This window comes from Rhodnius prolixus, unplaced genomic scaffold, assembly GCF_049639745.1.
Source record: "Rhodnius prolixus isolate KJV_2025 unplaced genomic scaffold, Rpr scaffold_7, whole genome shotgun sequence".
Taxonomy (NCBI): domain Eukaryota; kingdom Metazoa; phylum Arthropoda; class Insecta; order Hemiptera; family Reduviidae; genus Rhodnius; species Rhodnius prolixus.
Genome location: NW_027411582.1, coordinates 25,321,663 through 25,348,016, shown reverse-complemented (window position 1 = coordinate 25,348,016; position 26,354 = coordinate 25,321,663). Strand labels below are relative to the sequence as shown.

At 35.2% G+C, this 26,354-nt stretch overlaps 1 protein-coding gene across 2 annotated transcripts in view; it reads right to left on the bottom strand.

The window, feature by feature from the left end:
• The window catches only part of LOC141447249 (prolactin-releasing peptide receptor-like), a 383,052-nt gene that overhangs the window by 326,475 nt on the left and 30,223 nt on the right, over positions 1-26,354 (bottom strand). The window contains exon 1 of one of the 2 annotated variants that reach the window (XM_074114573.1): positions 7,494-7,670. The exons of the other annotated variant lie outside the window; for it this stretch is intronic. The gene's annotated coding sequence lies outside the window, so the exon portion shown is untranslated. Of the gene's footprint in view, positions 1-7,493; positions 7,671-26,354 lie in introns of those variants that run through there. 2 annotated transcript variants of the gene reach the window in all.

The following is a 26,354-nucleotide window of genomic DNA, read 5'->3' as shown; positions in this document are numbered from 1 at the left end:
AAATGTTAAGTATAAGGGTTGATTAAACGTTAAAAGGTACACAAATTAGCGAGTACCCAACATTTCATTAATACTTCATTAATAGTTAAGTAATTCTACTGCATTAATTTTCATTAATAAGTTATTTTTTAGAATTTATTAGTTGTCACAGATTATGCCGGCCATTTTCGTCTACAAAATATATGCTCAAGTAGCACTGTAGATTGACTGTAATATCTAGTTATTTATAATAATCAAACTATTAATTACAGATTAAAAAGAAAAACGTTATAAAAAATATAAAAAAATTGTGAGGTTAAAAAATTCAAAAATTTTTTTTTATAAAAAAAAATGTAATATGTAATATAAAGTAAATAAGATATGTATTTTTTTAGGACAGCAAATTATTTTAGTATTTTACTACAAGTAAAATTAGGGGGACTAAATTAAATTACAATTGAGAAATCAAAAATTGTTGTTGAATAATCTACTTGTTATAACTCTGTGATATTTGTGCTCAGAATATTTCGGTAAGACGAATTCAAGACAGTAGCCTACTCTAACTTTGTCTTTTTCTACTTTAACATGCATGTACGTAAGTGTGATTTATCATAATTATAACAAAAAAATATTATAAATGAAGTGGCCAGCATAAGGGTCTGTGACATCTAATAAATTCTAAAAAAGAACTTATTAATGAAAATTAATGCAGTAGAATTACTTAACTATTAATGAAGTATTAATGAAATGTTGGGTACTCGCTAATTTGTGTACCTTTTAACGTTTAATCAACCCTTATACTTAACATTTTAAACTGTAAGTTTTTGTTAAGGAGATTTTTGTACCTTTTGGATAGATTTTCTTTTTTGACTATTTTGCAATCTTTACAGATTTTTTTTTAAAATTTGGAATAAGCAATTCTATCATTATAATCTGGTAAGGTGTTAAGTCGGAACCATAACAACCACTGGAGAGATCTTTTTAAAGAATGATTATAGTTGCGTTCCGCCAAACCATCCTCAATAACTATTTTTTTGAAAAAGCGTTTTGAATAACATAGGAAGGTATTTGTACGTAAATAGCAAAATTAAACTGCGATTTCTGTACTTCCTTTTAAGAGGAGTAAGAAAAATAAACTACGATTGCAGTACTTCTCCCTAAAAGGCAAAGAGGCATAGATTTTTTAATCGAACGACAATTCATTGATTTAAATCGGTTCACTCATTGATAATTTAAACGATTGCAGTACTTCCTCTTAGTAGGTGCAAGAGCATCAGCAACGTAGAGGAGATTTATCCACTTATTCGAGCTGAATTTTATCAAAATCGGACTAAGCGTTATAGAAATATTGGTAATAATAGTTTTAGAAAGGGCCTTATTTGGGTGGGGCAAACTCCCCTCCTTATGAGGCATGGCGTCGAGACTTTTAAAGTGCAAAACTGTACAAAATTTCGATTCGAATAACAATTCATTCATTAAAATCGGTCCACGTGTCGATAATTTGAAAGATTGCTATACTTCCCCTTAACAAGTGTAAGAGCTGATCAACGCTTTAATGTTACGTAGGGGAGCCCTAACCCTATCATCCTACCAAATTTTATCAAAATCGGGCCAAGATTTACAGAGTAATTAGTAATAATAATTTTGGAGCGGGCCTTACATAAAGGGGGCTAACTCCTCTCCCATTCGATGTACAGCGTCGAGACCCCCAAAAGGCACATCTACATAAAATTCCGAATCGAATGACACCTCATTCATGAAAATCGGTTCGCGCGTTTAGGCGCTACGTTGTTTACAAAAAAGGTAACAACAACAACAACAAGACCAATTTTTGAAAATGCCGTTTTTGCTCATTTTCGGCAACTTTTTTCTCGAAATCTATTAGATCTGGGTTGTTGCAAAAAAATTACAGCTATAAAGGAGGGTTTGCCCTATATTTTAAAGAAAATTTGGGAATTTTATCTTGTGTAGAAAAAGAGAAAAAAAATTGTCAAAGTTGGGTGTTTTTCAACGTTACGCTTTTTCGTGCAGTTTTTGACGATTAACCCTTATACAACTGTCCTACCGGACAGTTTTAATTAAAGTAAGTAGTAAGTACAAGTAATTGCCTAATTTTCCAGGCTCGCTGTACTTTCATAACTACCAAATTAGGTGTCATGGACGGAGGCGACCAGCAAATATACTTTACTGCAAAGTTCTCATATTAAACAGTTAAATAAAATCTAAGGTATAAGACCGGGGGAATCGAACCTACTAAACCAACAATACATCTTAGCTTTGCGGGTCCAGTCTCTTAACCGCTCGGCTACCGTGGCACCTTGTTATATTATTATATAATAGTGATTCTCAACCTTTTTTTTCTTTTCTTTTTTTTTTTTTTGGTCGCGGCACACTTTTTACAATTTCAAAATTTTAAGAATAATTTCAAAATAATAAGAATACTTTTAATGAGAAATTTGAGCTTGATGTTTTTTTTTGATAATTTCGTTTATATTTGGTCGTATAGATGGTAATGTTACCTTCTTATAGTCTTCTTCATTTAATATATAATTTTTATTGTGGGCATTTCTAAAATATGGCGGCACAGTGGTTGAGAATCACTGTTATATCACAGTCGAGCCTCACTAGCGCCACCTCCATTTACGGACAGTTTTTGGATTTCCCCATTTTACCTCCTATACACTTTCTATATAAAAGAACCTCCGTCTAACGGACACTCTACATTGGCGACCGCGGACATTGATTTTGGGGAACGGATTATATGTTTCACCTCCCACCAACGACCACCTTACTATTAAAAGTTCGTTTGACGCGGTGATCAAAATAATTATCCCCTCTCAAGTTTTTGTTTTTTTTTTCTGGTTTTTCCTAAAGTTTCCTATATAAGCTCCATACATCTTGCACCTTTTTAATAATGTTTTCAATACAACTTTGGACGAACAATATTATTTTTTCCGATATGTCTCTCAAACGAAAGTGGTTAACTCTAGAAGAGAAAATAAATGTGTTGGAAGATTTTGCAAAAACCAAATCGAGCCATCGTCAACTTGCCGAAAGATTTGTTCTATTTTTCTAATAATAGACGATAGTATGATGATAATTTTACCATAAATTATTATTGTTAAGAATAAATGTGATGATTATTATAAAAATTATTAATTAAGTCAATAATATGTAGTTTTTTGATAATTGTTTTGGATAATTAAGAAAAATTTGATGCATAACATATAGCTAAATAATTATGCAATTATGTAAGTTTTTAAATCTATTAATAATAAACAATTTTTAAATAGATGTTTGGAAAAAAAACCCCATATTTTTTCATTATGAAACTTGCCTACCTCCTTCTAACGACCACCTCCAAACAGCGGCCACTTTGCTTTCCCCCGCCAGTGTCCGTTATTGAGAGGTTCCACTGTATATACAATAAAGTAAAATTAAAAGAAAAGCCCTTCAAAACACTCTCTGAGCACGCCCTTGCCAGAGAACTCCATTTTAGCCAACATATTTAACCTCCGTTTTCTAACAGTATGCAAGAGATTATACCGCATATTTCATAAAAATGGTACTTTAAAGGGAAAATCTACCCTTCACCTAGGGGAGTACCTCATTCAACTTTCCCGCGGGGGAGGAGGGCGGAAAATGCTTTAAATGAAAGTTCTAGCGAGCCGTACAAAGGGGGAAAACAACGGTGAAAAATTCCCCCGAGGCGCTTCCAAGACGGAGAAAATAAATCCACAGCCTTTACAACTTCCTGGGCTGATGGCTTTTTCTCTAGAAATAGTTGGTGATTTACAAACTTACAAATAGTAGAAATAGTTTAGTAGTTAGCGCATTGGATTCCCACGCAGAAATTCTGTAATCGAATCCCCTGCCAGCTGCCGCTTCTAGATTTTTTTTTTTAGTCTTTTCCGTTTCATAGCTACCTTTAACGCTCCTATATCCGGTGATAGACATTGTTTTGTAACGAGAGAACACTCACTGTAGCCATCTATTTACATACAATAGTACGTTTCAATTATGGTAAGTATACATTTAATAAAGACCCCCCTCTTTACTTTGTGTACTTAACGACAAGCTACAAAATACATTAGAGTCCAATGGAAATGATAAAGGTCAGTTATTGAATAACATTGGTTAATTATAAATTAAATATTCACTCTCATCTGATTAATAAGCTGTGACCTAGTAGCGAACCAGCTTTGTGTTTGCGTAGTTTATATTAACAGATAATACGGATAAGCTTAACGCGATAAATGCTCAGCATATATTTATACGTACTATCTCCATAATTAGCAGATGGTCCCTTGTTTTCATTCAAGTGTTCACATTATGTTTAAAACGAATTTCAGGAACATAAAAAAAACTAAAATATCTAATATGAAAAACTGATCGCATTGCTACAATTTCCGCAGATGTTATTCCGTCTATATTCTGAAGCTCTTCCTTTAAGTCCGAAGAGTCTGGACACAATTAGCAAAAACGGAAACACAATTAGCAAAAACGGAAACACAATTAGTAAAAACGGAAACACAATTAGCAAAAACGGAAACACAATTAGCAAAAACGGAAACACAATTAGCAAAAACGGAAACACAATTAGCAAAAACGGAAACACAATTAGCAAAAACGGAAACACAATTAGCAAAAACGGAAACACAATTAGCAAAAACGGAAACACAATTAGCAAAAACGGAAAATCAGGGAAGATAGAATAAGGTTTACCAAGGCAATTAAGGGTTTTTTTGGATTTAGATTCTACGAGAATTGGCCAAGAAACTAAACCACAACCTAGAAGAACTATCAGGTTTTTGTGCTTAGTTTAGATTTAAGTACGATCATGAGACTTAATTGTTCGTAAGTTTTATTTAGTAGTTAGTCTTTTAAGTCTGTGACCCTCCAATCCAGTCATCTATTGTGAACTACAAATTATTATTACCTTTTAGTGACCGTAAACTATTAATATTTTAAGATTGAACTAGCAACTTATTGAACTTATTCAGTCTAAATAAAAGAAAAACAACAACTCGCGTCTTTTTTGCCAACGTTTCGACAAAGTTATTACCTTCTTCAGGGCGTGGCTATGCGGGGTTGTTTTGAGTTACAGAAAACTGTAACAGTAACTGTAAATCTATCCGCATAGCCACGCCCTGAAGAAGGTAATAAATTCTGTAGAAAGAAACGTTGGCAGAAAAGTCGGAGTTGTTTTTTTGTTCTGGACCAATTCATCGCTAAATTGAATCCTTAATATAAATATTTTACCGTCACTAAAAGTTAATATAACCACAAGAAATGTGATATCAATTACAATTCATTAGAACTTACGAATACAATAGAATATTAACACTGTTTTGACAAAAGACTAGACAAGAAATTAGTGCTGCACGAGACCGAAACGAGGCGAGACTTTATGCAGTCTCGATCTCGGTCTCGGTCTCGGCCGCTCAAATCTCGGTCTCGGTCTCGTCGAGATATCTCGGTCTCGGTCTCAGTTTTTTTGAATTTTTGTTTAAGTATTAAAAGTGGTTTGCTATTAATAATCTTTTCAAAAAATGTTATTATTTTCTAATAATTATTTTAATTTATATATTGGTAATGAAAATGTGTGTAAAAGAAGACAACTACTTACACTTCAATGCATCATATGTTATATGTCTTTATATAATTTCAAAAAGATGTTAAAAACGCGCCAAATGAAAGACCCAAATAACATATCTGCCTCCTATAACAAGTCGATTCGTGAAATAAAAAATACACCTCCCAACAAACTTCCAGCTCCATTAGTTATGGCTGTTGGTGAAGATAAAGAATCTGATGATTCACCTTTTGACGACGACGACGACGACTGAATCAATATTTTTGCACCATTTGCTCAAAAATCAGCAAATATCACCGAAGCATGGAAGACAGAAATAATTAATTACACCAAATTAGACCAAGCACCAGTAGACGTTGACATTTTAGAATGGTGGAAAACACTTGAGAATTCCTTCAAAAATTTGTCTAGAATGGCGAAAGATATTTTTAGTATCAGTGCAACTTCAGTGCCATCGGAAAGATTATTTTCGCAAGCTGCGATGATAATGACCAATAGAAGATCTTCTTTAACTTCTGACTCAGTAAAAGCTCTTTTATGTATCAATGCTTGGGCAAAGAGTATCTTAAAAACAAAAATAGTGCGAGTCCTGCGAAGCTAATGAGTATTGTGGTACTGGGTTCGATTCCCGGTCTTAGGCCTTGGATTTTATTTAATGGTTAGTAGAAGAAATTTACAGTAAAGTATGTTTGCTAGTCGCCTCCGTCCGCGACACCTAATTGGGGTAGTTGGACGTAAAGCCCCGCCTGTAAAAATAGGCGATTACTTTACTTTGCTTACTTTACTTATGTAATTCGAAGTCAAATATATGTAGTAATATTGAACATATATAATAAAATCGTAACTTTTAATAATTAATTCAATACCCGTAATGATTATTTATTAATAAAGAACACAATTTTATAATTTTGTAGCTAAAAATTAATATTTGAAAAACCGAGACGAGACCGAGATTTCTCGACGAGATATATAACATGTCTCGATCTCGGTCTCGGTCTCGGTTGCTCAAGTCTCGGTCTCGGTCTCGTGCAGCACTACAAGAAATTGAAAAACTTTATAATACATCAACGACAACATAGGAAAAAACAAATAAATAAAAACCTGAGGCCTTGAAGAAGACAATGAATTTGTCGAAACGTTGGTGTAAAGACGGATTTTTTTATTACTTTTTTTTTTGTATTTTGAAAGAATCCTCGCTAGTTCAATCCTAAAAATATGTAGCGTATTTTGTTCGAGGTAGGAATGGAATAGTTAAGTAAAAGGACACATTTTTTTGGGCACGTTTGATGCTTGAGCGTGAAAATTGTGTGGACACTTAAATCAATATTGACTTACCGAAACTCCCAAAAAAAAAACCCTCTAAGAACGCCCCTGTTGAACCTCAAGAAGTGCAATAAATCTTATAGGCAGGATTTGATGTTATAGCTCAGCGTTTCCAAACCTTTGGTACGCGAGTTGCTGGTTGGTGGTACGTGAAAAATAATCAATGATGGCGGACATAAAATATTTAATCATAAAAATATCATAGAAACTTTTTTTCCTATAATACATACAAAATTATTTTAATTAATAATATTGTACAGTAAAGTTGTTAATATTTACAGTTATAAGGTTAGTTTGTCTCAAGACATACGAGAAAATATTAAGTATATAATAGCACATTTAACAGGATTAAAATGGTCTTTCATGGAGTATTTTCCCAAAACCCGAAAACATAAATGATAATTGGATTTCAAACCGCCTTTCTGTAAAGAAAATTTAGGAAAAGCTACATCATTATCGATAAAAGATAAAGAAAATTTAATAGAATTATCACGTGACAGAACTTATATGATAACTATGTAAAAATCTGCTTAAAGAGACTTGATTGTAATGAGTAAGCTCTATCCAAGCAACATTAAATTTAATTGGTACTTACAGGCAGTTGAATGCTTAAAAGAAATTAATTTAGAAGATTTGGGCACAAATATAATAATCCTAAAGAAGAACTTTGTAAATTAATTAATAATTTTGAAGATTTTGTTTTTAAAAAAAGTGTTAAAACTAAGATCTTACAGTTTATAAAGTGAACATGAACTTGAACTCCTTTGTAACAGATACATTGTATCTCTATACAAATAAAGATAATAATAATAAGATAACACACTCGGAATAACAAATTTCACGAAATACAATCATTTTTACGAAGTAGTACAATTTAGCATGATGTACCCCAAAATGGTACACAAACCAAAAAAGGTTGGGAAACGCTGTTATAGCTAATATATCAGTTTTTACTTTAGTTTACTTATTATTTCTGCGTAATATTCTTAGCAATTGCACAGAAATAAAAAATAATAAGTATAGAACACATAATTGCTTCTAAAAGATATTGAATAAAAGAATAGATAAACGAGACTTGTTGAAAGCACAACAAAGACGTAACACTATCACTGTTGAAATTCTGTTTTAGCTAAGAAAGTCACTTAAGAAATAGAAAAATAGAAAAAAAAAATTACAGCTAAATAAAGAAAAGAACTAAAGCAGTGCTCTCAGTTACGAGTCAGTTAGTAGTTGAACATTATTTCTGTTCACCAAGGTTTAAAAATACTTTTGCTCTCACTTTAATGTGTTGAAATGTGCGCGAAATAGACGTACATACAGACGCTCGGCAACATTCTAAAACTTCTCAACATAATACTGTACATAAACGAAGAAATAAAATAACAAACTCTTAGCCAACTTAATCCAAGTATATTTGACTAAATAACTTTACTCTTGAAAAGTAAAATATAAAAACTAAACGAGTTTGCTTTTGTTTTTTTAAATTCATATTATTTTAGATTTTATGATATTCGTTGCTTTAAAAAGATACTTGTAATAACTATTAAAATTAGTTACATTTCATTTTTATTGCTATTATTTTATGATCGGATTGCAGGCAGTATAGTTCAGCTTAATATAAACGTGACTAAGTTCAAGCTTAGAGAATTTCACGGATTACGATAGTCTTATTAACCGTTAAAAAAGCTAGGTGGATTCTCATATTAGAAATTGTATTATATAGAATATAGCTCAAAAAAAGTTATTTTTAAGATCACCAGGACGGGAGCTAGTTTACCTTGTCCTTAAGCTTGGTCATTGTTTAAGCTTAGAAGATTCTATAATGTCCAGAAGTGCAGAATCCGAGAGTTAGGGCATGCCTGATATCACGGGCAGATGAACATAAATGCAGTTAAAGTTTACGACAATTTCACAGAAATTTATGCTTACAAAACATTGGAAAAAGTATGAATCAGATCCAGATTGTCTGGTAAAAAGTAATTTCTATCTCAGATAACCATTTACTAGAACAGAGCTTGATGTTATACACTGGGTCGACCTTACTTCATAATGTATGATTAAAAAACACTGAAAAAAGTATGAATCAGATCCAGATTGTCTGGTAAAAAGTAATTTCTACCTCAGATAACCACGTACTAGGCCAGAGCTCGATGTTATACACTGGGTCGACCTTACTTCATAATGTATGCTTAAAAAACACTAGAAAAAGTATGAATCAGATCCAGATTGTCTGGTAAAAAGTAATTTCTATCTCAGATAACCATTTACTAGAACAGAGCTTGATGTTATACACTGGGTCGACCTTACTTCATAATGTATGATTAAAAAACACTGAAAAAAGTATGAATCAGATCCAGATTGTCTGGTAAAAAGTAATTTCTACCTCAGATAACCACGTACTAGACCAGAGCTCGATGTTATACACTGGGTCGACCTTACTTCATAATGTATGCTTAAAAAACACTAGAAAAAGTATGAATCAGACCCAGATTGACTGAAAAAGTGTTATTTCAACCATTTACTAGATCAGTGCTCGATAATACACACTGGGGCAACCTTATTTCATAATGTAAGCTTAAAAAACACTGGAAAAAGTATGAATCAGACCCAGATTGACTGAAAAAGTGTTATTTCAACCATTTACTAGATCAGTGCTCGATAATACACACTGGGGCAACCTTATTTCATAATGTAAGCTTAAAAAACACTGGAAAAAGTATGAATCAGACCCAGATTGACTGAAAAAGTGTAATTTCAACCATTTACTAGATCAGTGCTCGATAATACACACTGGGGCAACCTTATTTCATAATGTAAGCTTAAAAAACACTGGAAAAAGTATGAATCAGACCCAGATTGACTGGAAAAGAGTAATTTCAACCAGTTACTAGATCAGTGCTCGATAATACATAATGGGTCGACCTTATTTCATAATGTATGATTAAAAAACACTGAAAAAAGTATGAATCAGACCCAGATTGACTGGAAAAGAGTAATTTCAACCAGTTACTAGATCAGTGCTCGATAATACACACTGGGTCGACCTTATTTCATAATGTATGCTTAAAAACACTGGAAAAGGTATGAATCAGACCCAGATTGACTGGAAAAGAGTAATTTCAACCAGTTACTAGATCAGTGCTCGATAATACACACTGGGTCGACCTTATTTCATAATGTATGCTTAAAAACACTGGAAAAAGTATGAATCAGACCCAGATTGACTGGAAAAGAGTAATTTCAACCAGTTACTAGATCAGTGCTCGATAATACACACTGGGTCGACCTTATTTCATAATGTATGCTTAAAAAACACTGGAAAAAGTATGAATCAGACCCAGATTGACTGGAAAAGAGTAATTTCAACCAGTTACTAGATCAGTGCTCGATAATACACACTGGGTCGACCTTATTTCATAATGTATGCTTAAAAAACACTGGAAAAAGTATGAATCAGACCCAGATTGACTGGAAAAGAGTAATTTCAACCAGTTACTAGATCAGTGCTCGATAATACACACTGGGTCGACCTTATTTCATAATGTATGCTTAAAAACACTGGAAAAAGTATGAATCAGACCCAGATTGACTGGAAAAGAGTAATTTCAACCAGTTACTAGATCAGTGCTCGATAATACACACTGGGTCGACCTTATTTCATAATGTATGCTTAAAAAACACTGGAAAAAGTATGAATCAGACCCAGATTGACTGGAAAAGAGTAATTTCAACCAGTTACTAGATCAGTGCTCGATAATACACACTGGGTCGACCTTATTTCATAATGTATGCTTAAAAACACTGGAAAAAGTATGAATCAGACCCAGATTGACTGGAAAAGAGTAATTTCAACCATTTACTAGACCAGAGCTTGATGTTACACACTGGGTCAACCTTACTTCATAATGTATGCTTAAAAAACACTGGAAAAAGTATGAATCAGACCCAGATTGACTGGAAAAGAGTAAATCCATTTACTAGATCAGTGCTCGATGTTACACACTGGGTCGACCTTATTTCATAATGTATGATTAAAAAACACTGGAAAAAGTATGAATCAGATCCAGATTGTCTGGTAAAAAATAATTTCTATCTCAGATAACCATTTACTAGACCAGAGCTCGATGTTACACACTAGGTCAACCTTACTTCACAATGTATGCTTAAAAAACACTGGAAAAAGTATGAATCAGATCCAGATTGTCTGGTAAAAAGTAATTTCTACCTCAGATAACCACGTACTAGACCAGAGCTCGATGTTATACACTGGGTCGACCTTACTTCATAATGTATGCTTAAAAAACACTAGAAAAAGTATGAATCAGATCCAGATTGTCTGGTAAAAAGTAATTTCTATCTCAGATAACCATTTACTAGACCAGAGCTCGATGTTACACACTGGGTCAACCTTACTGCACAATGTATGCTTAAAAGACACTGGAAAAAGTTTGAATCAGATACAGATTGTCTGGTAAAAAGTAATTTCTATCTCAGATAACCATTTACTAGACCAGAGCTCGATGTTACACACTGGGTCAACCTTACTGCACAATGTATGCTTAAAAGACACTGGAAAAAGTTTGAATCAGATCCAGATTGTCTGGTAAAATGTAATTTCTATCTCAGATAACCATTTACTAGACCAGAGCTCGATGTTACACACTGGGTCAACCTTACTGCACAATGTATGCTTAAAAAACACTGGAAAAAGTATGAATCAGATCCAGATTGTCTGGGAAAAAGTAATTTCTATCTCAGATAACCATTTACTAGACCAGAGCTCGATGTTACACATTGGGGCGACTTTATTTCATAATGTAAGCTTAAAAAACACTGGAAAAAGTATGAATCAGATCCAGATTGTCTGGTAAAAAGTAATTTCTATCTCAGATAACCATTTACTAGACCAGAGCTCGATGTTACACATTGGGGCGACTTTCTTTCATAATGTAAGCTTAAAAAACACTGGAAAAAGTATGAATCAGATCCAGATTGTCTGGTAAAAAGTAATTTCTATCTCAGATAACCATTTACTAGACCAGAGCTCGATGTTACACATTGGGGCTACTTTATTTCATAATGTAAGCTTAAAAAACACTGGAAAAAGTATGAATTAGATCCAGATTGACTCGAAATGAGTCATTTCTATCTCAGATAACCATGTACTAGTCCAGAGCTCGATGTTACGCACTGGGTCTACCTTATTTCATAATGTATGCTTAAAAAACACTGGAAAAATCGGAAAATCTACTTAGATTTACTTCTGCAAATACTTCTTTCCCATGGCATAATTTTCTGGGATACATTATTGGGATTTTAAACTCATTTTTCACAAACGACTGATGAATAAGTTAAGTTTTTATCATCCCAATCTTCCTAAATGAAGTTATAATTTTATATGAAAGTACTCACACCCACTCTACATTCAATTCACAAGGTTATTGTGTGACACTGATAACCGTTTTGAATGAAGATAAATACGTAATCCAACAATGACCTTTATATTTTTGATGGGAGTTAATTATTGTGTCTATTAATGTTACAATAATAATAATACAAATTAATAAGCAATCTTTTGGACTGAACGGTAACATACATTGCATGCAGGTATTATTAAAATAATGTTTGTTTCCATATCTGGTTCGATAATTGTTTGAACTGGAAACATGAGGGAGCAATGACAAGAGAAGTTACTTCGAAATGGTGCTTCGAGAGCGGAAGTCCGCTACTAACTTGGTACAAGTTTAAATTTCGTTGGCAATCCATTTTCTTTCTATAAATACAAATAGGTAGATGATATAGAGGAGAAGGTGAGAGAAAAGATGGCCGCCAAGTTTCAGGAAGAGGTCCTAGGATTTTTTAGTAAAGCTGCGCCGAAAGAAGTAGAAGAACTGAAGCAGACATATTGTCTGATCTTAAATTCGGTCCAAAGAGTAGAAGATATGGATTTAGGTAGTTATAATTGCATTTTACCTTCGCTCACTTAAATACCTGCAGGATAAGTATTAAATTGTTTATTTTTTTTTTTAATTAATTTTATCAGCGAGTTAGCAAGGACAGTGTGGGACAGAAAGATAGAATTAGTTAAATTCTTTACACCAAACTGGAAGGATTAACCTGTGTTAATAGATGGAAATCCAAAACTGGTGAGAAATAGGAAAATAACGCACTATACGAGAGATAAAAATTAACGATATTATCTAACACTGTGGACCACCTGGTTTACAGCAATAAATTCAATATGGTGGACATCTCTAGGGCAGATTTTTTAATATTCTATCTCTATATTTACACTAGGTGAAGCTCTCTTACAAGGTAGATAAACGTAATAGCTGAACTCCCTGAAAATCCTGTAGTGGGAGATAACCTTGTTTTGGGTAGACAGCGGCCAAAAAAGAAGGTGTTTTTCATAAAAGAGGAATTTAAAAATTAAAAAAAGTTCTTCATCATCGTGGGAATTGCATCGTAATCAAAATAAAAAATGGCTATAATTTTTTTCCCTACCCAGAACTTAGAACATCCTTCATCTGGGAATTAATAAGAGCCAGCGAATTGGAAGTAACGCGAGGGAAGTAGGTCACATTTGAAGTAATTGAGTTTCTAATTCCTTCGCTTGAAGTAAGCCAAGCATGAATCATTTTATTGAATATGCTTTAAAAGTAAGCATTTTGAATTTTATATTTAAAAAAAAAAGTAGTTGAGAGGGGCACCTTGGAACAGTTTTAATTTCTCGCCAAATATTTAAAACATTTATGATTGGTAATTTTCTCCATATTTTGTGGTAGACCTGTTGTATAATTGACAGAGTTTCCCTTCGTTTTCATTGTTTGGTAAAGTCAGAATTGAGGAATCTTATATTTTGTAAGGTGGAAGTAAAATATTTTGTTGCAGCTTTGGAAGTGTATTGTGAAGATTGTAGTGGACAAGGTGTAAGTATTGTTAGTTCATATTACCATTTGGGATTCGGTATTTTTAAATCTAGTATTTACAAAAGTCTATTTGCTTGCAAAAAGTGTTGGATATTATATTTTCTCTTATGGAAGGAGAGGGGGCACATTTCAACATCACAAGTTACAATGTGCCGCCCTACCGACCTGCAAGTTTGTGCCTTTTTTTTGGTTTAATCGCAGAGAAGGGGAAAGTGGTCCGAACCTACATTAAGAAGCGCAACAAGCCGAATATTTTGTTCAAACTTTCTAAACCCATCAACACTTCGGGAGTACAACATCCCCGAACTGAGTCATTCTTGATTTTTTCGAACTAGATTTCAGTGGTTTAAAAGAGAAAGTAATGTAGTAGTCGAGAGAAATAACTGATAGAAGGTAGATTCAGAGTAAAGTAATAGCATTTCTTTCTATTTTATATTGTGTTCAAAGCTACCCCACCAGTGGGGCAGATACTAACATTTGGCACAACATTTTTAAATTAAAAAAAAATATAGCTCACGGCAGTGTCCTAGGTCCTATTATTTACTCCTTGTATACAGCAGACGTACCTCAACATCCAAATACTATCCTCTCCACCTTTGCTGACGATACTGCTATCTTATCTCCACATTCCGATCCTCTTATCGCTACACGAACTCTACAAACACACATCAACCACTTACAGGACTGGCTTTTCAAATGGAGAATCAAAACCAACGTTACGAAGTCTAAGTTTATAGTATTTACTCTCAGACGGAAAATCCTACCTCCCATCATCTTGAACCAAACTCCTGTACCAGCTGTGGACAAAGTACGCTACCTTGGACTGCACCTAGACAAACGGTTGACATGGAATCCCCACACTAGACTGAAAAGACAAGAAACTAACCAACGCTACAAACTTCTCGCCAGACTACTTGACAAACGTTCGAAACTTAACCTACATAACAAAAGACTCTTATATCTAATGTTACTGCGACCCATTTGGTCATACGGCATCGAAGTATGGGGGATCGACTAAGCGTTCCAACTCACTACGCCTCCAGACATTACAGTCAAAAATACTTCGAAAACTTCTTAACGCTCCGTTCTATGTATCTAACCTCACTATCCATAATGACCTTAAAATTCCTTTCATTACAGATCTTGCTAACACTCGTTTCTTCAAATTTCATTCCTCTACAGCAGCTCATCCTCTCATAGATCACCTATCTTCCTCCACATTACCAGGTAATCCTCTAAGGAGATTGAAGAGAAGATGGCCTCGTGATCTTCTCTTATCTTAAGCACGTTACTGGAGTGGCACCACTGGGTGCCTTCTCCAATCATGATTTCCCGTTATTTCTTTTCCCTTTCACCGTATTTGCTTGTTGCAACAACTGTTGCAGTGGTAAATTGCAATAAAAGATTTAAAAAAAAAAAAAATATAGATATGTATGTAAAGTACCAACTGTTTATTGATATAGATCTGTTCAGAAGACTTGAAAGTTGTAGAAAACAAGATAAAAAGATTCAATAATACGATTCGTGGTAGGTTTCATTAAGAGGGGAAGATTGAGATGGCTAGGCCATTTGGTAAGAATGGAAGATTCCCGAATTCCCAGGAAGATAATGAATGGACACCCAGGGGGGGCGAGAAAAAGAGGAAGGCCGAGGATTAGGTGGCTGGATGATGTAGAGGAAGATGTTCGGAGTTTGGGAGTGAGAACATGGAGAAGAGTTGCCTTAGTAAGAGAGGAGTGGGGAAAGGTGTTAGAGGAGGCCAAGGTCCTTCGAGGACCGTAGAGCCAGAGGAAAGAAAGAATACGATTCGTGCACTCTGTAACAGAAAATGTAAATTCTGTTCAAATGTGCCCCCCTCTCCACTACACAAGAATTTCGGGTTCTATAACTTGGAAGAAATAAATATTTTATAGATTATTTTCAATAGGTTTTTCTAATTATCGTCACCATTACTTTGACAATTACATAACACAAAAATCTAATTAGAATATTCCTACCATTTTCCTCATATAATTCTGGAGTTTTCCCAAGGTTGTAATTCATAAATTTTCTTGTAACTCGGATCGGAATTCTCGAAAAAAATTATAAAAAAACTTATAAATTGGTGCGAGCAAGTCTTGTCACCGAATCTGGTTCGCATTATGTAAATCTCATAACTCTTTATTTTTTAATAAATATTATTTTATATATTTTTTTTATTATTTTCCATTCATTATTGGCTTTTACAGGACCGTACATTTTGTTTTCAATAATTTTCTAATTTGTCCAATCATAATCTGAAGAAATAATGCAGACTAATTGCACTTGATTTTAATTACAATGTTTATGCAATTACCCCTTGGATATAATTAAAATCAATGTGCAATGTCAATTTCTCATTCCTTTCAAATGAATCTATCTCACAGAAAAACATATTTTTTCTTTTTTTTTAAATTTATTTTGTAATTTACAATCTGTATAGTTACATTGTATACAATAATTAAATATGGAGAGTATGATGAACTGGTGCGGGAGTAGAGCAGGAAGAGAGAAAACCCAGCGGTAGCACTCTCTATAGAAGAGAAGAGATAGGAGAATAATGATTCAGGCCTTCAGACTGCGAGGAAGTCGTGGGGCCACTAGCGATTCAGTCAGCAAGGAGTATTAGGGATGTCAGAGGAAGCAAGAGACACTACAAGAGGATTAGAGCTAGTCGAGAGAGTAGTATGGAATTTTTGGTATTTAATCTTGGCGAGTTGGTGGTACGAATGGGATGTTGAGGTCTTTGTGAAGAGTAGAGGTTAGTCACCGTAGAAAGGAGTGTCAACTATCTGTCGTCAGGAGTTTTGACTGAAATGTCTCGTACAGTCCGTATGTTTGTAGGTTTGGCTGAACCCCACAGCTCTAGTCCCGTAAATCCACATTGGTTTGAGGATGGTGTTGGTATATTTAACGTTTGAGTTCTAAGGGCAATTCGGAGCGTCGTCCAAGTAGTCTGTAAAGCAGTTTCGTTTGTCTCTGTAGAGCCCAAAGTAGCGCACCAGATCTCTGTACAAGGAAGAGGATTGCTGTTTGAAGAGGACTGGTAGACAGGAGCCCCGCCGTAGAGTAAACGTGGCATGCTGGCACTTCTGTGGGTTCATTTTAATCCTCCACTTCTTGGCCCAGGATTCTATTTTATGTAAGTGTGTCCTGTAACTTGTATGAAGCTGATGAAGAATGTGTACTTGTGGCTAGTATGGCTGCGAACACATTTTGTTTTTACGAGGGTCGTTTGAAAAGTCCGTGCAAAGTCAGAGAGATAGCACCACTGGCGCGTATCGAGGTTATGTTTAGTTAGTAGCATCTCTTGGAAGAACACACACCAAGTTTCAGCCAGATCGGTCTATTTCTTTGTGTTTGGCATTCGTTTGAATCGAGGAAGTCGAGTGATTTTCAAAAAATGGACGAAAAAGAATTTCGTTTGTTGATTAAACACTACTTTATGAAAGGCAAAACGCCTCAGGAGACTAAAGAGAAGCTTGATAAACATTAATGGTGACTCTGCACCTTCGATTAGAACCGTTTATAAGTGATTTCAAAATTTTCGGAGTGGCCATATGGGCACAAGTGACGCTGAACGTTCTGGACGCCCTGTTGAGGTTACTACTCCAGAAATCATTGATAAAATCCCTGATATGATGATGGATGACAGGAGAGTGAAGGTGCGTGAGATTGCTAGTGCTGTGAGCATCTCGAATGAACGGGTACATAATATTTTGCATCAACATTTGGACATGACAAAGCTATCCGCAAGATGGGTGCCGCGATTGCTCACGCTTGACCAAAAACGAAATCGTGTGAAGTGTTGCAAGGACGGTTTGCAGCTGTTCCAGAAGAATCCGCAGGACTTTAAGCGTCGTTTCGTCACTGTGGATGAAACATGGATACATCACTACACTCCTGAGACCAAAGAACAATCTAAACAATGGGTTACCAAGGGGGAATCTGCGCCAAAAAAAAGGCGAAGACCGTTCCTTCGGCCGGAAAGATTATGGCGACTGTCTTTTGGGATTCGCAAGGAATAATCCTCATCGACTATCTGGAAAAGGGTAAAACTATTACAGGTGCATATTATTCATCGTTATTGGACCGTTTGAAAACCGAGCTGCAATTTGCATTAAAGATCGTCCACCAACAAACAGCGTAGTATTAAATAAATATTTCATTTTAAAAAAAAAAAAAACCCCTTCGTAAAATATGCATGTCAAAACCTGCAAAACTTTCGCTACAATTTGATAGTTACAAAAAAAAAAAAGAAGATATAAGTGGATTCCCCCCCAAAAAAACTTTAAAATAGGAAATTTTAATCTTAAAAAATGAAAAATCTAGTTTATTGAAAAGAATTTCTATTTTGTACTTAGCTTTTCTTTAACATTTTTGTGTTTTCCAGTTGTTTTTCCTTCAAATAAACATCCCATAAATTCGTACGATGCCCCAAGTTGCCAGTTGAAATGATGATATAAATCTTCTTGACGATATTTTTGGTCAGTATCAAGAATATGACTGTTTTCTATTCACTTCTCAGAACAAATAACTCTTTATATATCTCCTCTTCATCTTGTTATTTCTTATTGCAAACATTTCCTTATATTCATACAACTGACGTCATCGTGTATAGTTTGTTTATTCAAAAATTTAATACATTTCCTTCATTCATTCATTCAAAAGAATTTTTAAAAACTTGAAAATCACTTCTTTACAACATTGAACTCTGAATTAACGATATTGCAAATAACAATTTGTATTATCAAGTGCACAGTGCGAAACATAAATTACGTAAGCGAAATTCGGGTTAGTTTACAACCAGATTTTTGAAAGACCCAGGTGTTAGCATTAAAAAGAAATAATTATAATTTTTAATTAGGAACACTTGTTTAATGGCCACCAATGCTTATTGCACCAAAACGGACAATATAATAATAAAATCTACATATTTTGGCAATTAATTGTTGAAGTAGGACAAAAGCTTAAAGTACGCAACTTCCCTTTGGCAATCTTACAATTTTCTGTTGTTTCTACAACCAACTTTGACTTAATTTTGATATTGTTCTTAGGGGTTTTTCTTTGTGATGTGTTAATTGTATTTTGTGGGTCACAACGAGAGTTTTGGGTTTAGTGTATCTCTTGAAGTTGACTTAATAGAATTTGTGGTCTCTCATTCAATGGTGGAGAGTTGTACAACTTAATGAGTCTTTTGACAATTGGCTTAAGACTTTACGCTGTTGACTTAACCAAGTCCTTTCGACAAGAGATTTCCCCTTTCTGTTAGTCAACACAGTCCAAGTTTGCTTGAACATTTTTTTTTTCTCACTAAATTAATAGAATTTTAAATTATATTGTGAAGGGCCTCACGTTTTCTATTATTATTATTTTCATGGTGTAATCTTCTTTCCAAGCGTTATTTGAATGCTTCACTTGCCAAATCGATTTAACTCCATAAAACAAAAAAGTTGAGCAAAATGAGAAACTAGTATATATTGTTATTTTTAAAATTCCTGTTAAACAATAGATTCAAATAAACGATGTAGACTGTATTGCTGCGGATATATCTTTTATCTAACGACATAATAAAAGTATAAGATGGATTACGAGATGTGGCTATTAAATAACGAGACTATTGCTATAAAACATTTTATTTTAAATTTATACATATTTAGTTATTATCACCTTCAATATACACCCCCCCCTATCCCTACAACGCTCCATGCGAATTTACCATTGTTCGAAACAGTGCTGGAAGTCTTTTTCTGTGTGCTCCTGCATGACGCGTGCCGCTTTTTCTTTCACAGCTTCAACTGGACTGAAATCGTGTTCCTTTTAATGCAGATTTGACTTTGGGGAACAGCTAAAAGTCACATGGGGCCAGGTCAGGCGAATAAGGCGAATGGCTTAAAACTGGGATATTATACTTGGCTAGTAACGTCTTGACAGACAATGCACTGTGAGCTGCGCGCGTTGTCTTGATGGAGAACCCCGTGACTTGTTCTTCCACAAAATCGGGTCGTTTTTTTCCTTACTCTTTCACGGAGTTGAGCAAGCATCTCACTGGTAGTAATGTTGATTAAATATAATCGATATTTTCATCCGTTTTGGACGTGAAAGGGCGACCCGGGTGGTCATCATCTCCGACGTTTTCTCGCGGCCATCTTGGAAACGCTTGAACCACTCAAAAAACTCGCGCACGTGATACAACATTCATCGCCATAAACTTCTTTTAATAAAAGATAATTTTCAGTAGCGGTTTTACCAAGTTTCATGTGAAATTTCACGACAATTCGTTGCTCTACTACAATGTGTAGTATCATGTTTTCGCGCAAAACGAAACTAACACCTCTTTCATGAAACGACGGTTCCGGTCAGACAGATTTCTCTACGCTGCAATCGAAAGAGAAGGCTTTACGCTGCACAGCTGTGTCGGTCGTTAGGATTTGGCGCATGCATAGTTCTTCTGTAGCAGCATCAGTCTCATTATTTAATAGCCACACCTCGTATACCGTTATTATCACGAAAATTTTTACCGTGATTAAAAGAGTTAATCGATTTGGAAAGTGAAAGAAAATGATTAATTCAAATTCAGTCTTAAATTTATATGTCTATTAAATGAAAAATTAGTAATTTGTAATTAATAATTACAAATACTACAAGTATTATTACTTAGTTTAAAATTGATTCTTCAGCAATATAAATGATGTCTTCTTCGTTAGGTGTATTTGAGCTCCCGTTATGTCGATTTGTCCTTAAATTTTGCATAATAATCATGTATAACAGATGTTTAAGAAGTCGTCAATTGCGTATGAATTTACACTTAGAGTATAGAGTTAATCAGATTGGCTTCTGAAATAAATTATTCATATTTTTGTAATTTAGTCGTGCTAATACTTATTATCGGCCGAAATTTGTTTCGATTATTATACAGTTAGGAGTCAATAAATTGTTCAGACATTGAAATTTTAATAAAATTCAGAAAGTGGAGTTAATCGATTTGGCAATTGAAACATTCATATGTAAAAACCGTTCATTGCAATTGAACCTTAAAAATGGAAGCCTACGTCAACCCCACACATCGAAAACTGCTCTAATTTATTTAGATTAATTTTTTTTTTTGAATTTATTTTGTTATTTACAATCTGTATAATACACTATACAATAAGTAAATAGGGAGATAGAAGTATAGAGGCGTGAAAGGCAGGAGGAAAGAAACTGCCCAGCGGCAGCACTTTCTACAGGATATTAATTTTAGGCCTTCAGACTGCGAGGAAGTCGCGGGGCCACTGGCGATTCAGTCGGCGAGGAGTATTGTCAGAAATGTCAGAGGAGGCGAGAGACTGTACTAGAGGATTGGAGCAAGTGGAGAGAGCAGTATGGAATTTTTGATATTTAGTCTTGGCTAATTGGTGTACGAAAGGGATGTTGAGGTCGTTGTGTAGACTAAGGTTAGTCACCGTAGAAAGGAGCATCAACTATTTGTCGGCAGTAGTATTAATTGAAATGTCTTGTACAGTCCGTATGTTTGTAGGTTTGGCTGAACCCCACAGCTCTAGTCCGTAAGTCCACATTGGTTTGAGGATAGTACTGTATATTAATCGTTTGAGTTCAATAGGTAATTTGGAGCGTCGTCCAAGAAGTCTGTAAAGTAGTTTCGCACGTTTTGTCATTGCTTGTCTTTTAAGTCTAGTGTGTGGGTTCCACGTGAGTCTTTTGTCTATGTAGAGCCCAAGGTAGCGCACCAGATCTGTATAAGGAAGAGGATTGCTGTTGAAGAGGACAGGTGGACAGGAGCCCCGCCGGAGAGTAAACGTGGCGTGCTGGCATTTCTGTGAGTTCATTTTAATCCGCCACTTCTTGGCCCAGGATTCTATTTTATGTAAGTGTGTCTGTAATTTGTATGAAGCTGATGTAGGATGTGTACTTGTGGCTAGTATGGCTGTGTCGTCTGCATATGTACAGAGTAGTGTAGAGGGTTGTACAGGTATGTCTGATGTGTATACTGTGAGAGATTATTAATAATTTTGGGTAAATTAGTAAAATAAAGCATTTTTGATGATGTGCTTTCCCTAGAATTCAATTGAAATCTATTTGTAATACGATAGAATAATGTTCAAGCCAAATCTTACAAAAATGAAGTTAGCAAATATTTTGTAGAGAATTTTTTTGACTTTTGGCTAAACAATGTTCATCTTTTTCGGCATTTAATTAAAAACAAAAACCAACCAAAAAAATCATTTAACTGTCAGCTGGGAAGTAAAGTTAAATCTTATCTTGTCTAAAAGTGTCTTTCAGTGGTGATGAATGTACAGCATTAAGTGTAGAACGAGTGAGGAAGTTGATACCATTATCCGCTCAGTAACAAGAGATGACGTGTAATTGAAAGCTGATGGACCCCAATAACTTGAAGAAAATATCTACTCCAATGGCGTGTTGTTAACCATTAATAAAATTTTTAAGTTGAGCAGCACTCAACATGGGGGAAAGAAATATATATTTTCTGGTAAGGCTCGCTTCATCAATTTCACTTTTATTTCAAGGGAACCAATATAAAATTAATGATGCCAACTAAGGGGTAATCATTCTTCAGACCTAACTATCGGCTCTAGAGCCCCCAACATTTCATTCGCAAACTCTTAAGATAGAGGGTGGTGCGAGCTGGATGTGGATCGTTTTTTTTTAATAGTCGATAATGAAAAACCATCTTGGACGGGTGATGTACTATTCTGATTTGTTTTTCTAATGCATTATTTAATTCCCCAGATTTAAAATGATCAATCAAAGTCATGATCTCCTGTTAAGACACCGGATATATCTGAATAAACTATTAAGCAGAGCGCGGAGTCAGTGTCACGTGGAAACCCAATAAAGAATGGCCTCCTATGGAGTGGTGTTGCTAAATTTTAAATCTAAGGATTTGCTTAGCAAAGAGTAGAGAACAATCAAAACTTTCTCTTAAGACAGGAGTGTCAAACTGGCGCGGCTCTCCGAGGTAATTTCTTGTTGCCCACGATGTACTGAAATAAAATGAAAATAGAAAAAGTTTTCTATGAAGGAAATAGTGCTTAGGCTAGGATCGAGGCCAAATATCGTACCCACAATTCCCAGTTTCCGTTTAACTACTGTAGACGAGTATACATGTAGCCCAGGGCCTTTCCTAGGGGAGCCTGTGGGCTTGTATAAACGCGCTGGCTTAGTTCCAGAGACGTTTGGGATATGTCGGCCAATCTTAGTGGAATTCCAGAATGATTCGGTTTTAAAAAAGGACGAAGTAGGAATTCCCAAAATATATTCTTATTTGGGTGAGAAATATCCAAAAATGTTTGCTGTAAAAATTTCGTGTTATTTTTGCAGTAAGTACTTAAGTCGGCAACTATTTCCGTCTATGAAATCAAATAAAACGGCCTACAGATCAAGATTGACTGGATAAACATACATCTACTTTTATGAAGATTGTCTGTTCTCAGCCTCTGAGTATCCAGATATTCGGAAAACTAGAGAAAATTTTGTAAATATGTTGTGAACCCGCGTGAATCTTGCCTGTTGCACCAAGTGGCCCGTGGTTTAATCGAGTTTGATACCCCTGCCTTATGTCTTCACTTTGGCAACTGCCCCAAAAATCTATATATATATATATATATATATATTCTTTTGCCTACCCCTGGTAATTTAAAGATGGTTTCTATTCACTAATATTTTGGGAAAGAAATGTGTTGAAAATAATTTAAGGCCATATAAAAGGAAAGAGAGGAATGTGAAGAATTAAGAACTTGGCGTCCTGTATGAGGTAAAGAATAGGCTGGGACTCCTGGAAAGAATGAAGCCCTGAAAGAGTGCCCAGGAAGACACTTTATGGCTTAGCCGAGAGCTAAGTTTAAGAGGAATAGATCAAGATTAAGATGGCTTTGGCCACTAGTAATAGAGGTTGTCCTTAAAAGAAGTTAGGCCGCGACAAATGGTAAAGAAGGGTCATCCCTTAGGGAAGTTAGGTCGACTTAGGGCCTCCCTCCTTAAAGGGAACAACCCTAGCGGAAACTCCCTAAATAATGAAGGACAATATTTTTGTAATTCTTTCCCAAAATTCAAAATAAAAATGAAAAAGATTTGAAAAAAGAGATTTACTTCTACGCAAGACGAAAGTTGCTTCTTATTCTTAGATAAAAGAGTTTATCGCTGTTAAAAGGTGAAAAAAACAGAAATAATATATTGCTTGTAAGCCATGTTTTAACACTCAATGTAGTAAGTTATTAATTGCAGCTAGAAATAAGATGCCAACGACTAGTAAAAAATGATTAGATGTAAACAAGAGCGAGAGTTGTTATTTTTAGATTGACTTTAGCTTGGAATGACGTTATTCGGAACACTCAACTAGACTGATCTGCACCAATGATCAGGCTTACTAGCTTCTTTTTTAAAGATTTATTTGCTTTGCTCTAAAAAGCTCTTTTAGTATACATTAATAACTAAATTAAACAAAATAATTTAAAAAAAAAAACTGTCCTTCACGTATTGCTGAATTGTGATTGCTCAGTGATGGATAAATTTTTTTTATGGCTCGATTTCGAACTTCCGAACACTCGTTTTAGAGTTTTTTAAAAAAGTTTTATCATAAATTAAACTCACTTAAAATTCAACAAATATCAAAATCAGAAACCGAAAAATATTTTTAGGAGGAGGAAAAAGCTTTATAATACGTCTTATTGAACACTTAAAACCTCAAGGAGTAAAGAGGCACTAGCAGGATCTTTTCAGGAATTATGAAAGAGCAGTCAAAAAAACTGGTAGTTCGAATTAATAGGGAGAATATCCAACTGGAAGATAAGGCGCCACGGTAGCCGAGCGGTTAAGAGGCGAGGCCAGTAAAGCTAATATGTATTGTGGTAGTGGGTTCGATTTCCCGGTCTTAGGCCTTGGATTTTTATTTAATGGTTAATAAAAGAAATTTACAGTAAAGTATGTTTGCTAGTTGCCTCCGTCCACGACACCTAATTGGCAGTTGGACGTTAAGCCCCGCCTGAAAAAATAGGCACTTACTTTACTTTACTTATTCCTTTAGAGCAGCAACTCAGACCCTAAAATATTTAGGGACCATTTTGACTGAAAAAAAATGATATTGAAGAAGATATAAAGGCTAGGGATTCCTGCAGGAAATGGATACTATTTCTCCCTACGAAAAACCATCTTGCCCAAAATGATGTCACGAACAGCTAAATGCTAGTTTACAAAATCCGACTGGTAGTAACCTATGGCTGTGAAGCATTGGGTACTGACCAAAGAAAATGAGCGCCTTCTAAAATATTTGTGGAAAGAAAGATGTTGAGAAGGATTTTTGGTCCTGTAAAAGTGAATAATATTTGAAAGATCAGAACAATGAGTTTCGTGACTTATATGGCGAACCAAATCTGGGACTGTTTCATTAAAGCCACCATGTTTAGGGGACGTAGAATGGGATGCCCGCAACAAGAATACCAAAACCATTATATGGAAATCCAGGCGGAAGAAGAAAAAAGAGCACGTCCTCGCTTGAGATGGCTGGACGATGTCGAAACCGACATCAGAAGGCTTGGAGTCTGAAAATGGAGACTCCTTGCTTTGGATAGGGACGAGTAGAATGCTGTACTGAAGGAGGTCAAGGTTCTTTCAAGACCTTAGCGCCCTATATTAAAGGGTCCATCCCCTATCTAAGATTAAGATTAAGATTAAGATTTAAAGGGCAGGACGGGACCTATGCCCCACGGCACCGCAGCCACAAGAGGCTTATTGTGCCTTCCTTCTAAGAAGGTTGAGGGCTTTTCCTACCAGTTCCTTCTGCACTATAATCTCCTTTGGTCTCAAGGTACCAAAGATGTCGTAGCGCAGTCTCTCGATTGCAAAGCAAACGAATAACAGGTGAGAGGCCGTTTCCTCCTCTTCCTGGCACAATCTGCACACAACGGTTCCGAGCTAATAAGCTCTATCTTGTGCAGGTGCTTTCTGAACCTGCCGTGCCCTGTAAATAGGCCTGTAATCAGAGTAATCTGATTCCTGCCCAAACCTAGAGTCACTTTGGTTCTTTGTTTACACAACAAGGGCATGACACTCTTGCCGTGCTTTGACCCCAGGAAGTATCACCCAGTACTTTTCATGTTCTCTCCAGATCCCAGTCTCTGAGAGCCTCACGAACTGCACCCTTAGTGATCCCCAGGACAGGCTCCGGGCCCATGAAAGGAGTGTTGGCTCCATTCCTTGCCAGAAGATCAATCCCCTATCTAAGTTTTTTAAACGATATTTTTGAAAATCGGGCCCATTCAGGTGAAAATTTAAAACATTGAAGTAAATTTGAAGCAAATTGTAAATTTAGAGAAAACTTAATTACATCAATTGCAGCAAGAAAAGGATCGTGTGTATAGTCATGCAAGATGTTTATTAATATAGTAAAGACTAATTCGTTATCGAAATTAATCGTTTTTAACGTTACCCATATTATCGTTTGGCAAGAAAAGGATCGTGTGTATAGTCATGCAAGATGTTTATTAATATAG